We start from the raw sequence: 15346 nt of genomic DNA on the forward strand, positions 1-15346 counted from the left end.
AAATAGACTTCAGGTTTTATGGGACATTTTTGACTGAAGACAAATGTCATAGCTGGAAACAAAAAATGAAAATTCAGCTCAGTTACAACTTTGTCCGTGGACTCAGAAGTGCTGAGACCTAATCACAACACAAAAAATACAAATTCTTGTCGTCATTCTTAACTAGAAAAGATTACACAAATACACAGTCCTAGACACATTTATTACTCTGGCATCTTTCCCCATGACTGTGGTCTGGATGATGGAACATTTTCCAGGTATAGTGGTATTCAGCAGTTACTTACAAACCTCAAGCTGTGTTGTATAAAAAAGATATAAAGGGTTTAATTTTCCTCTCCAGAGAGTTTCCTCAAGATCTTTATAAATTGGTTTTATTGATGTGCTACAACCACCCTACAGACCAAAATAATGTAGTATGACATTAAGGTTTTTCTGCATTTTACAGTCACATCAGTGTGAGTGTACCACTGTAGGAAAATCTTCCATCTACCCACCTTGCATGTATTTACATTCATTTGCTTCAGCCAGTATACATCTCTGCAGAAAAGAGAAACACTCTTTCCATTGATATAAATAGTTTCATACTGGTATAATTGTGATTATAGATTATTATATATTATACTATATAACTATTCCATATGCTCATATGCCTTACTGAAATGATTAATAACACAAAGCTGTGAGCAGGTCATACCTGATCTAAGGGAGATCCAGGGCAAAGTAGATAAAATTAATTTCTCACTTGTGCATCACATTTTTATGTGAGGGTAACTACTGTGAACTCCTTTAGGATGGAATTCAATAAATATAGCTTTATAGCAGAGCAGTATCCTTTAATATTCCTGTCTCCAAGTCTACTTTGCAGCCATTACTTGTTTAAATTTTTAAAAATGGCAGAAGATGTCAGTAAAATGGTGCATTGTGAAATATTCTTACATAAGAATTACTTTGAAAAAGTAGGTTAAGTCAGTTCAAGCAAGCAACTCTTTATGCAAGCATCTTTCCTATTGATTTTCAGGAAAATAGTATGAAAAATTACCCAAGACTGCATGTGCTGTTCAGTGCTAACTAAAAGTATAGTTCACTACTGTTTCTGAAGAAGCCTTGCAGTCAGTCAGCTATGTCTTGGGAAAAACATAATCCACTTTATTATTTTTTGAGGGAGTAACAAGAGAGTCTGGTTATTCTAATGAACAGCTGTCTTCAGGTCTTCCATGAAAAGTTGTGACATATTCCACACATCCACCATCAGGTTGGCCACAGTTCTGAGTTCCTGAAAACTTATGTGCATTACTAGAAAACATGTAATTTCACTCATGCTGCAGACACTTGTCACCAACCAAACATTTTATTTGGCTTAATCATTTACCAATTGGTTTTGTTTGTAATATGAAGAAAAAAGCAATACAAAATACCAAAATTAATAAGTTAAAACACTGGGAAAGAGAAGTTAAAAACTCAAAAATTCTATTCAAATATTTCTAAGTGTTTTTTTTGTTTATCTGGGTATCTGACCTCATACTGTTGACCTCATATATAGAAGTTTGATCTTCAGAAGAAAGTAGTGCTAATATAGTTTTTAGCACTTTTTTAGTAGTTACATCAGCAAATTATATTTTGCTTGTATTCAAGAGCCATCCTAACTGAAAAAATTAGGTATTTCTAGAGCAGCAACTTTTATTAGAAAATGAAGTAGCACCACGTAACTTTTTCCTATTTGGCTTATCTTACAGTGTTTAAACAAAGATCTTAAATCTTCACATGAATAAATGAAAAACCTCAGAAAACACAGTATATCTGACCTCACCACAGAGGATATTGGCAATGTTTTTGTAGCTCATTGAGGTCCTCAACCTCCATTCAGAGTGACAGAGCTACAGCCATAAAGCCAAGTGATCTCTGTCCCTTTACTCCACACCCGTTCCATAGTCCAGCCACAATTACTCCATTTTATTTAGACATGTGCTGACTTCCAAACTGCCTGACACTGATGTTAGTGATGAGGAGTGAGGGCATGAGAAACACATCACTGTGTCTGTGGTGGCTCTGAGGAAATGGATGTGCAGACCTTGAGAGTGAGCAGGGAGGATGGAAAGGCGTGTGTCTGTCTATTATTCTAATTAACAGCTGCCAAACCCCAGCCACGACTGAGGTACTGAGCTGCATATCAGGAACGTAGTAAAGCAACCAAGTTACCATTAGGATCAGGATAATTAACATATATGAGTGCATCTGTTGAAAGGCTCATTATTTTATCATGATAATATGGATTTATGGTAGTCCTCATGACATATCATCCAGGATTATTATCTGAAGGTTAAAATAAAGAATATGTGACCAATGGATTGTGTTCAAATAAAAAACAGTTTGGTCTACATTAGTGATGTATTTCCTCCATGTTTGACAGTAGGAGTGTTGTTTTGTGAACTGTCAAAGTCCAAAGCTTTGCAAGAGTCAAATATTGCAGCTACAAAAATATAAAAGGAGGTAAAGGAGAATTATCAAATTAGGTAAACATTGGAGAGAAAAAGTCTTTGATAGTGAGTGAAGGAAGCCTGTGATCCATTAAGGAAAGGAAGCCCTAGAACATTTTCCATATTGTATTGCATTCACATGCAGAAACAAGTCAAGACTGTATAAAAAGGTTAAGTAGGGACAGAACTGGATATCCATGTTCCTCATGCAACTTTCTTAGAGATACCTCATATTCTTTAAAGCTCACTGGTAAATTTCCTTTCTTTTATGGAAAAATAACTGTGTAAAATGGAAAGAACTGAGAAACTCTACCTAAATGTCTTAAATAGCTACATATTTTGACAGAAAATTGTTCTCCTGTTGTCTTCTGTAATTTCTTTTGTGAAGGAAATACCAGATCTAAAGAAGAGTATGATCTCCTTAAACAATGTTTGCAGACATCTTCTTAGCAAAAATGTTAAAGAAAATAGTTTTGCTTTTTTTAATAAGTATTACCTGAATTATTTCATAATTTTGTAGAACTTCAATAAATGGCTCAAGATTGCAAGAAGTTAAACCAGTTTGGGGAAAATATTTATACAGTTAGAATCACAGAATAGGTTATAAATTAATCCTGTGTGACAAAGAACCAGTTTATCCCTATATCATAATCTCTGGATTTTTAGGGATCAGGAGGACAGAGTTCATTTGTAGACGCATTTTTTTCAAGGTAGGGTTAAAAAAAAATCATTTCACTAAGAGATTATGAAGTTTTTACACAAAAAGAAAGGTTATAGGTGGAAAGGTTGGCTGTATTTAGTGTCCAAAGAATAAAGATCATATTTGTTATTATTTCAGGTCATCCTCTGTTATCAACAGATTAGTCTAAGTACAAAAATAACCTGAATTAACAAGTAAAATCACTGGAAAAACTGAAAAATATTTGAATACTGAACAGAAAAATAATGCTAATATCTTCTGAAGATTTTTGTCCTCCATTAAAAACTTAGATGCACTCTGTGACCTCTGTCAGGTATTAGAACCCAAAAGTTACCAGAAAAAGTGTCACATGTTATCAATTTTACTGTACTGGTCTGCTGAGTTCGAACAGGGACATAGGTAACTTTCTCAAACCAGTTACGACTTCAGAGATGATCACCATCACCACTCTGCTGTTAGCTAATTAAATTTTTTCTAGTCATTACTGTTTATCATTGGAACCTGACAGAGAGCTTTGAAATCATTAAGCCTTTCCTTTTTCTTCAGTTTTTTTTTCTTTCTGGTCCTGTCAGTCAGATGCTAACACTCATTTGAAACATTAAGGTAAATGATTCCTCATGAAAGATTTGCTGACACACAGCTATTAGACAATTTATGAGCTTTGCACATGGAATGCTGGTATCTTTTAGTGGAAACATATTGTATACAGTGTTTGTGTTCTGAAACCATGGAATCTGAAGGTGAACTCTGCCTGCCAGTATGAGTAAAGGAAAGATTTTCTGTCCTTTCACAGTCTCTGGTTGACTAAGTTATTTGTGTTACATCTTGGCAGAACATGTTGAAATATCTAAATCATGCATATCTGGAACAAAGTCTTCATTCTCAAAGAGAAGCAATTTTTATCAACTTAAGTGTAAGAAATGCAGATTTCTAAAGTTCTACTAAAAACATGTCACTGTTGTAAAGATTTGTTTTTCTTACAAATCCTTTTAAAAGGCTGTGTTGGGTAGTTATTGAAATATATAAATGCCTCCTTTCATAAATTAATTGAACTAATTTTAACACCTAGTATGCTTTACCAGAGGATAGAGAATTTATTGAAAATGCAATTGTGGTCATATTTTAAATATGTAAATCAGAAGGAAGGTTTATTGGAAGAAAATCACACCCCTGCTGTAACAGTATAGGTCATCATTTACATATTAAAAACAAAAATATGAAAGAAAAAGATGTGCAGTTGATCGTCTATATCCTGCATATGCCCTAAGAATTTTTCAGGATGCTATATGCAAACAATCAGAACTTTTTAATATCTTTTCACAACATTTGGGTCCACAAGGTGGAAAACAGAAATGCTTCAATGCCCTGATAAGAGTAGAATTAATTATGAAAACAATGTTTCTTGTTTATTTCTGTTGCTGCTATACCTTATTGATTTAATGGAGGTATAGTTTCTTGTTATACAGTATTATTATCCAGTGTGGGAATAGCTGCTTCTATCTTGTTTGGCACTGTTGTTGCCATACTGGATGCATTAGCTCATGATGGATGGCTTACTCACAGGAGAGCAGTGGATACTTTTGTTATGTGCCCTTGCATTGCAAGACCTTCACACTGTGTTACCACCAAGTCAGAGGGACAAACTGCTCAGCTGCTCATCTGTGACTCAGCACTCTGGGTGGGCTTGCTTTCTTTACTTCTGCACACAGAAAAAAGTGTGCACGTGTTTTATATAATTATTTACTATATTCACTTTAAATTCCATATTCATTGCTCAGCTAATAATTTATGTATTTCTTCCAAAACTTTATAACAATCCTGTACTACCGGTGGCAAAATTCAGTGGAAAAAGTCCTGCCAATGCAGCCTCTTTCTTTTTCATTTCTTTTTTCCACTTTTTTTCCTCTTCTTCCCAGAAGAACATGATGTTTCATATACCTACTTTAGATGAAAACTTAATCAAGGACATTGTCATTCAAATGAAATGCTGCTATTCTCTAATTATACAGGAACTTAGTGTGGCATTCTCTGAGTATTTAAAACTGATAGAATTCTTTTTATTATTCTGTATGGTATTTTTAGTGTTTGATACCTTTTTAATATCTGGTTTAAAATTCAAAATGTAAAAATACAAAAAACTGACAGGAATGTTGTACTACACTGAATTCCTGTTAAGCAAAGTAGCTTTCTGATTTAGAATTTAATCCTGCAGATCTTACTCAGGTTTCATATACTATAAATCCATGCTGCCATCAAGGACTGAAAAGGGAATATGAAATTCAGAATGCAATCTGTAGACAGTTTTACAATTGAATTAAATTCAAACAGAAAACTTAGCTGTTAAGGACTGGATTGCATCATTCCAGCCCATGTCCTGCTTAGCAACAGTCTGAAAAAACTTTGATCCAGGAAAAGTACTTCAGATACAGTACCATAGCAAGATTTTACTTTTCATGTCATCATAACCAATTTTCCCACAAGAAAAATATTCAGTTGAAGCTACTTGCTTGGCACTGTTGCTTGCTCAGATCTCGACTTGGCAACCAATTTCATCCATTCATGATAGTCACCACTTTATTTTCATGAGAACTACCAAATTTCTAAAGGAGGCACAATACTTTTTGTATCACTGAACTTTTCTGCAGATCTAAGGCAAAAATGGGTTGCCCATTAGACTGTGAAGGCATGTGGGATATGTGCTTTAGGGAACTTAGTGCTCACGTGAAAGAATTATGGGGACCCCAATAATGCTGCATAGTCCTTAAAAGATGAAATAACACCCACAGAGCATAGAAGAAAATTTCTGTGCTGAACTCAAAATGCTTACTGAAGGCAGCAGGTATTTTAATCTCTGCCTTATAGTGGACAGTTAGAAAAACAGTGAAGCTACATGATTTGGCTAAGGTCACTCAGCAGGTCAAAGTGATGTAATGAAGTGCAATTAGCAAAGCAGCAGGTGAGGGTAGAAGCTCATCAGGAAATGAAACACAGGATGCATTCTGAGCTGGGACTTATTTTGAGCACTGAACTCTCTTGTCCACGGGGCAGTTGTACTGTCATCACTTGGTGCCTGCTGGACTTGGCCAGGCAATTGGATGAAGCCACAGCAGAATGTGTGTGTATAGGGACCCTATCTCCATATGCCAGATTTACACTGAGTTATTATTATCTTCATCCATTTCCTTTATAACCCTATTTTTTTCTATAGCTGCCTGTTGCCATGGTAAGTTTCTCATGCTGTATGTCTTTGATGAGCAAGAAAGACATCTCAAAACACTGACAGGGGCTTTGAGACTCCTGGTAATGCCAATGTCCTCCCCCTAGCACTGAGCACAGTTGGACTGGACCCTAAAAACATACATATTCTTAAACTTTATAGTGCTGACAGTTCTACAAATAACCAAAGTTCTATTTTAGACCAATTTAGGGATAATTTTAGATTCAGAGTCATTTGTTTGGGTTTTTCTACTTTGGAGTCTGCTTAGCTAAATTAATGGAAATAAGGCACCTGATTTTGTAATACACAGTCAACCAAAAATAACCCTAAGAATATCTTTAAGGATCTAGAAAGCAGATCAGTTTTTAATAAAAAAACACTTTATACCAGGTTCTTCATCTGGACATATTTCAATGAGTCATTCTCATTCATAGCTCTCACAGATAAAATACAGAACAAGCTATAAAGTATAATCTACCATGCTTTCATTTCTCTCATTTTTCTTGTAAATATACTTTTGGCAGGGCTGGCCATATTATCTGCCATTAAAATGTTCTATAAATGCAACTGTATCCACTTCAAATTAAATTTTCCAAGATAGGTATCTGCTCAACCCAAGGATTTTGGTCAAAGTGCTAAACAGTTCAGAAAAATAAAAAAATCTTTTTTTCTGTCAGATCCAGAAAAATATGTTTGGGGTGCATGGTAAAGGGGTCAGGAGAAATATGTAGAACAAGCAAAAGCTCTGTATTAGAAAATTAGACAACACCACCAGAATGGTCCTGACTCAGATTTATTTTCCCAGTGCTCGTATTTTTAATTGCAGTCTTGCCTAAAGTACAAGTTGATGTCTGGAAATGTGTAAGGGTTGTGTGCTCAAATAGGCTCTTAGCCACAGAACCACTGGCTGACATTCCCAGTGATTTGGAGGGTGTTTAATGGCAAACAGCTGAGTTTGGCTAAAACAGAGGAATGGATTATATTGTCCTTCAGCATCTCTGTCAGCAGACTTTTGTGTGAGTGTAGGCAAATTGCTCAAAGTAAAAGCTTGCTAATGCTGTGTTTCATGTTATCTTGAGATCTTATAAAGACTCTTTGGATCTGATTTTCATCAGTTACAAGTGTCATCATCAGCTGTGCCTGACTGTGAAATTCTGTTTAAGGCTAAGTGCAAGCCTTGGCTTTCCCAGGCAATGTAACAGTGTTGAATGTTTTATTTTAACTCAGGAATGTAATAAACAATTAGTTACACTTATGAGGTATTCACATAGTATAACCACAAATGACCCAGAAAGTCAACTTCTAAATTCATAATTTTGTCAAGAAAAATGAAAGTTTTGAATAGAGTTCAGAAAATTAAAAAAGGAAAAACACATTTAATAAAGAGGATAAAAGACATATTGAATAGCTATTCTTTCAGTGGCCTTTCTTATGCATGAAATCAAGCAGAAAAATAATTAATTCAGCCATTTTAAACTCAGTGATTGAAACAATAAAAAAAACAAACAACAATCTAACAAAGTTTAACTCAGACACTGACTACATCAAATGTCTGCATGACAAGACCTGAATTTGAGTTTACTGACCTGTAACCAATGTTTAACTAATTTCACAGTGCTTGGCTTACTTTAACCATTTATTTTGCCATTTAACCATTTATTTTGCAAGCCTGATGTTTATACCCACTTAATAGTTTTCAGCAAAGAAAAATTTCTCCAAGATTATGGAAAGGCTTACACTATTTTCAAGTTGAGGTTTCCTTGCTTTGGATATCGGGAATTCCCATGAGGGACCCAAAAATTGTTTTCTGATTCTTTCATGAAAATCTGTTTGTTTTGGAGGATATAATGAGACATCCACAAAGTTGTTGTTTGCCAGTTCAGTAAACTTGGTAGAAGCTGTAAAAAGATGTCTGTATTCCCCTGCTCCACTGCTCAGGATTTTTTTCTTTTATGTGAAGTTACCTTGGTGTAACACTTAGGGAAGTACAGAGCACATTCATCACCTAGCTTCAAATAACTGCTTTTGCTGCTACACATGCCTAGGATACCTACACATTCAGTGGAGTGATCTTTGCTTACAGAAAATAGTTCAGAGTACCTAAGCCAGATGCTCTAAAACACTCTCTGGATGTACCTTGTCTCTGTTGGCTGGCTGAAGAGACTAATTAATGTGTTTTAAAAATGCTTCCCACTCCAGCCTAAATCTTTAAATTCTTTCACAATTCATTTATTTTAGTAAGAACTTCTTTTGATTAGTCTCTCATAAGCCTGATTTTGTTAATCTTATCAATAATTGAAACACAACTCCAACCCAACTTGTTCTTACAAGTTCCCATTCTCATCCACTCAGAATTAATTTCCTCCAGAAGAATATAATTACTGTGTTGTAATATCTGCATAAAGAGTGTTGGTATTCATAAAACTCACCCCCACAAACCTTTTTTATTACATAGCCAAAAGCACACTCATACTACTGTGCATGGACTGTGAGCCTTTATCTCAAGTAGATGATTGCAGGTACAGAGAAGATATTGAGGCAGCACCTGATAAATTTGTAGCAGTATAAAAATGAAGAATTTAGTTGAGAAATATAGGCTAAAATGGTAGCTTAATTTTTGTATAGTAACTTTACTGAAAGGTTCAGAAAGTAAACAAAGCAAAACCCAAAACCTAGAAATACCAAACAAACTACACAGTGTTTAGTTTGTTCCTCTACCTCATTTTTGCTCTGTTCATACTCATCCTTTCAGAGACCCTAAGCAGGTGGTCACATGCACTCCCATTCTACTTGTGCTTTGCAGGGAACAGGAATATGTTAGAACTGTGGAGCAAATTCTATTATGTTTTGTAACTGCTTTATCTCATAGCATGCAGACTTCAGAAGGTAATGTCTTCCAAGAGTTTTCTGTCATCTAAACTATAACCCTGTGTCACAGAGATGCTATGTGAAGCTACATTGCTCATTTAAGCAAAAATACTAATTTGACAACTAATTTTATGTTTTTTATTGAATATGTCTGCCCAACTTTATCTTGATTTTCAGATTTTTGGAGCCTTAGGGAAGTACTGTACCTTTTGAATGGTGTTCAGGGAATTGAGAGTGCTCAACATCATTTGCAATAAATCACTGGCTTCTGAAGGACTGAGCCTCAGGCTGGGACTCTGCACATCCTTGAGTTCTGGACCTGCCATTACAACCCTCTCTAGGATATGCCACCAGTCAGACTTACAGTGATCTTCCACTCTGTCAGGTGAGCTGTAGTATTTTTCTGTATGGCTTTAGTTTATTTCAAATGTGAGATAATTAAGTCACCTCAGTCTGCAAAAAACAGGACTATTTGAAACTAGTTCATATTTTGTTTGCCATTGTAATGGAGCTTATACAGAGATACCTATGAGATACCTATGGTGCTTATTATTTGAGACAGGACAATTTGATTATGAATCTAAATTTGCACACCTTTTCTGTCATAAAGGAACACAATAGCTGATCATCTTCCTCACAGAAGTAAAGCAATCATAAATAAACAAGTGCAGTGTGTTGAACATAGAAATAATTTTTTTTAAAATGCCAAATATTTGAAAAAAATCGTCTCTCCTTTGGATAAGTTAACCCACTGAGACGATATGTGAAAATCAAATTTTGCAGATTCTGGGGGTTTTTTTTGCTCTGTTCTCCACTTGTTCATCTCTGAAAATATTGGTATCTTTTTTGAGCTACTGTGAACATTCCGTTAAAAAGCTTTGTATGGTTCAGCTACTGTAGCACTGTTGCTACAAACTATGCACAAAGAAAAGTAAATAAAACTACAGCAGCAACCATTTGGATGGAAAAGAGAAAACAAAAAAGGGTCATACCATTAGAGTTTAAGACAGATACAAGTATTTAATTCAATCTTATATCCAGAATGAGTTAGGTCTTTTGGAGAAAAGAGTAGTAAGGGTCCTGTAGTTAAACGCTGTGTTCTCTAGTATATGCTAAAGAATGTCGTCTAATTATATTGGAAATTATAAATCTCACATTTCCTAAATCCTTCAAGCTAAATACTGAGTTGTGTTTTTCTGTAATAAGCTTATATACATCCATATGTCATAGAAAAGTAGAATTATTGCATTTAGTTATTAGAAATAAATTTGTTTCTTCAGCAAAGAGCATGTGAAACAAAAGACCATGGTCACTTGTTGGTAGCTAATGCATCCAGAAGGCTTCAGCTCACAAAAGCAGAATCAATAGCTAATGTGGAGTCCTGCTGCAGCTGGACACACCTTCATTTCCTACACCCTGGTGCAACTTCATTCCTTCCCTTGTTTCTCCTGACTGCACACCAGAAAACAGACCTGGTCTGCCCTGAGGAACAGCAGGAAGTCCTCATATGGGACCCCATTCCCTGTCACCGTGTGTTAAAAAAGGGGTAGTGGCACTTTTCTGTCCACACTATTTTTGGTTCTGCTCTTGCAAATGGTGGTAAAAATGTGAACTATGCCCTAGTTTAGACATAGGTTTTTCTCTGCAGAGAAAGAGCTAAAAGAATGTGGCCAGAAGCTATTCAAGCCTAATGCAACTCTAGACTTGAGAAAAAACTCAGTGGATTTTTCAAGATTCTTTCTCCTAGCTAGAGTTGGAAATAAACCCTAGGTGACAGTATTCACACTCCAGTTTTATGTAGGCTGTGAGATAAAGAAATAAATGGGTGAAAATATGCAGGTTTCTTAAGGGTTTATGTAGATTATATTTAAGTGTGTTAACACTGTAAATAGTAATCTAAGGCTCTTAGAAATATTCTTTATTTATTATTATTTTTGCTTTGCATATAGCAGATGGAAGAAGGGGGAAACTGCACTGCATCACACTGAATAATATTCATCAGAACAAAAATACCTTTACTTAGAGCCCAAACTCCTAACAATTATACCACATTTCCTAAAAGGGCTTACAAGGGGGGACTGGGAAGTAAGTGATCATGATTGCCTAAAGAAAATTACCTAGTATTCTTGGAAACTTGAGAGTAGTAATTCCTTTTCACTCGGTTACTGTAGTTTTTAATAAGTGATAAAATATTTCAGAAGGCTGGAAGACTCCACTTATATTTATGGAAGATGAACAAAGGTGTTTAGAGGAAGAAAGAGAAATCTGATTTTCCCCATCCTGAGAAAGCCAGAACTTTGTAGCAAAATACCAAGTTTCATCTTAATCCATTGCTTCCTTGCATTTTCTGATGGTTTTGTTTTCCAGCTGCATATATATATATATATATATATATATATATATATATATATATATGTATATATGTATATGTATATATGTATATATATGCATGCATATATACTCAGTTCAGGTCCAAAGCACTATTTAATTACTTTTCAGGTATGTGTAAAAAAAACCCAGTTGAGATGAAATGCCCTCTAGTGTTTAGAAAATGTGCCTAAATGTCTGGTGTAGACTATGTAGCTGTCTTTCAGGTAACAGAGATTGGGCAAAATTAAAAACAATGAAGCGACAAAGTTTTAAATTTCAGTAGTGGGAGTTCCTTTCGTTAAAAGCTACAGATTGTGTATATCATGTCATATCATTAATTAAATTGTGTAGAGCTGAGATGAACAAGGCATGAGGCATATGCTAGTCCTTGGAGTTTGAGGTAGGCCAATTCTGTCCCAATGCTCTGTTGTCAAGCAAGAAGTTGAGAAGTGGATGTAGAGAAGCACAGCCCAATGCACAAGAGCTTTGCTTTGAACAGATCATTCAGGGCTTTGCTTTGAGCTTCTCATGCACCTCATTCACCTTGTGGAAATTGGCCTATGGAATTTCCGAGAAGTGAATTTTCTGGAATTCTGTAATTTTGCTAATTCTTTCCTCTAATGGGTTTGTTCTTAAATTAGTTGTTTAGTGAAGAAATAGGATTTGCTTAGGAGAAGGCATTTCTGTTGATAACTCTCAACTTTTTAAAAAATACGTTAGACACTTGTCTCTGTATTTGAGCACTGAAGACATACCTTCATTTTCAGAAGTACTGACAGCCTGCAGCTTTCACTAGTCTCAGCTGCAGGTTCTCAAAAAACAAGAGTCATCACTGGCATAAAAGATTTAAATATCATAACCCAAAACAGCTTTTTTGTGTTTCTTGTCTTGCATCTTTATACAGATACAGTTGAAATTAATATGCTACAGATTTTTTAGACAGCCAGCTAGTACCAATGAAAGCTCAAGAAGTACTGAAAATGCATATATCACACAAATGTTTCACTATTATTTTAATTTTTCTAAAAGCATCCCTGATAGCTGGGATATGTTGCTGTAGTCATGCACTATAATGATGGTTTGCGAAACAGTTAAGTAAATTAGGAGGTAAGTTGTGTAAGTATATGCATTTTTTCTCAAGATAGGGAGAATTAAATGTTGGAGAATACTCAGCCTGAAGGTACTAGACGTAAGACACTGTGGACCATACTAGTAATAATGAAAGCTCTCAGTTGCTCCCAGACCTTACTGGTGAGTTCTGTAGGTATATCTGTAACCCCTCTGCAGCATGTAAGTTTGGGTCTCTAATCTCTCCTTATAACACTGATACAGAGATAAATGTTTAGCTAGGGCTGAATAAAGCCTTTAGGCTATGTCCTGAACTCTCTTTTCTCTCAAAGTCAAGTATTTTTTTTAGCTTTTATTGACCTGACCATCTGACTCCACTCAGCGTTTGTTTCTGGTCAAATGCACTGCTCCCCGTCTAGGTCTAAACTGACTTACCAAAGAAGTTGTGTTCTTCAGGCATGAAATGGGTTTTTATTACTGACGTCCACAGTGCACATCAAGTTATGTAATAATATGAAGGGACATATAATTGAAAGGCTGTCAGAAGATAAAAGGGTATCAAGCTTCCCAGAGCGTTCACATTGCTGCTCCTGAAGCTGGCTGACATTGAAGGAACGATTCAGTGTTCAGTGTTCAACCCCTCTGGTAGCAGCACTGCTCCTCCTCAGTGCTGCCTGTTGAAATACCACACAGTCTGCAGCATAGAATTTAATACTGGAGTTTTCCATTAAATACATTAGCTGCTGCATTTCACAGTTGCTTCTAGCTCAGCTCACCTGCTAGGGACACAGTAGTTTGTCCTTGAGCAGGCAGGATTGCCTTCATCCTATTCTTCCCACTGGAGCAGAGAGGAAGTAGAGTGTGAGTATACATATGGAGTAGTGCACAACAAGTGAGTAACTGCAATACAGGCATATATTGTTCTTGGATCTGTTTTAAATGTCAAGCAATAATACATGAGAAGTAAAAGTAAGTCTTTAACTATCCTGACATTCTCCTAAATGTGCAGTAAAACCATAAGAGATGCCTGTATTTACTACAAATAATAAAACTGGAGTGTAACACTAATCAAATTCAAATCAGTTCAACTGCATAATTTTCAGTGAATAGGTGCTTATAAAACACAGAATGAACTCCAAAAGGGAAGGTTCATTGCTTCCTAATCAAAAGCAGTCAGGTTTAAACACCAGCCAGTCAGGTGATAGGTTTGTCATTTCTCAGCTGTGCTCTTGGAGGGAATTTGCCAAGAAGGCTTGACAGCCTTTAAACTTCACAGAGCATTTTTTGCTTGTTTCTAAACATCATGTTGAGCTACAAAAAACTCCTGGGAGACTGGGAGGAGAGGCAGAATATCAGCAGTTCTATTAAAATATACTTGGTGCCATGAATGTCAAGCAGAGTTTATGGTGCGAAAAAACAAGTATTGCTTGAAAAGAAATTTTGATCCCACTCGGGTCTGATTCTTTCTTGTCTAATGGTGTCCAGCTACTTTGGGGGACTGAAGAGTGTCAGTGATTAATTGCCTGGGCAGAGAAATAAAGGCTCGTAATGCATCATTAAAACCTAGAAATCAGGGTGTCTGAACTATCATGGGAAGCTTAAAATTAATATATTACTGCTATGTACAATTAACAGCCCAAGTCAGAAATCATTTGCTTTCATAATTTAGAACAATGGCAGCTTTCCAGTGAAAACGTATTTACAGTAGCTTTTCTTTGCTTTCTAGAGGCTTAGTAGAAAAGGGAGAGACAAAAATTAATATGCACCAAGGCAGTTAAAGAGAAACCTGTCTTTGAACTGTTCTTTCATTTTAATCAGCATGAGCTCTGCTAAATAGGGAAAAGAATTATGAGTAGGAGGCTAGCATCTAGGTTACTGAGGGCAAATCACTCTCAGGGGAATAAGTTTGCAGTCTGAGCAACAGAGTCTGAGCTGTGCCTGACTTGGGATGAACAGGTCTTCTCTGTTTTAACCCAGTGTGAACATCAATTGCAAGGCGGCCAACCTGGAGTCCTTCAACCAATTCCCCTACATGAAGGTCTGTTCTCCCCTCCAATGGCAATTATAATTCTATGCTAGAAGAATTGTTCAGTGTCTTCTATTTTCCAATGTCTTTCTAATGTCGTTATAGTATTTTCTATTTCACATCCTCAGCTGTAGGACCTCATACATGTTTTAGTGATTTTTGGTATTGGCTGGAGTCCCATTAAGCTTTTTAAATTCTTAAATGCCTTATTGGAGGGATTTTGTTAGATTTTTTTTTCTTGTAACTTAGGTTATAAAAGTAGCACCATAAACATTAATTGAAGAGCCATTAAGCAGTAGGGCTGTTTGTTTTGGGTTGATAGAGGACATAAAACTTCATGCCCTGTGGTGGAAAACAATTAGATCTGATGATGAACATGCTATTAAATATACCATTACCAGACTTCTATCAGTTTAACTTTAGAAAATAGCAACCAGCTGTAGTCAAACCATACACGAATGATAGAAAGTCATATTTTAACTGTCATGTCATAGCCCGTTATAAATATTGCCATTTCTAATGTTTTATGCTAATAACAGTGACTAATATTAGTCATTACCTCTGTTCATTCTCATAAAAATTTCCTCTGGAGAGTATGATCACAGCTAGAATGCTGTTTAAAA

General features: G+C 35.8%; 1 protein-coding gene across 3 annotated transcripts in view; it reads left to right on the forward strand.

Annotated features, from left to right (window-relative positions):
• KHDRBS2 (KH RNA binding domain containing, signal transduction associated 2) overlaps nt 1-15346 on the forward strand; it is a 349112-nt gene that overhangs the window by 315683 nt on the left and 18083 nt on the right. For 2 of the 3 annotated variants that reach the window (XR_015802677.1, XR_015802678.1), the window contains exon 11: nt 9437-9644. The exons of the other annotated variant lie outside the window; for it this stretch is intronic. The gene's annotated coding sequence lies outside the window, so the exon portion shown is untranslated. The remainder of the gene's footprint in view (nt 1-9436; nt 9645-15346) is intronic. 3 annotated transcript variants of the gene reach the window in all.

The sequence above is a fragment of the Sturnus vulgaris genome, chromosome 3 (genome assembly GCF_052056855.1).
Source record: "Sturnus vulgaris isolate bStuVul1 chromosome 3, bStuVul1.hap1, whole genome shotgun sequence".
Taxonomy (NCBI): domain Eukaryota; kingdom Metazoa; phylum Chordata; class Aves; order Passeriformes; family Sturnidae; genus Sturnus; species Sturnus vulgaris.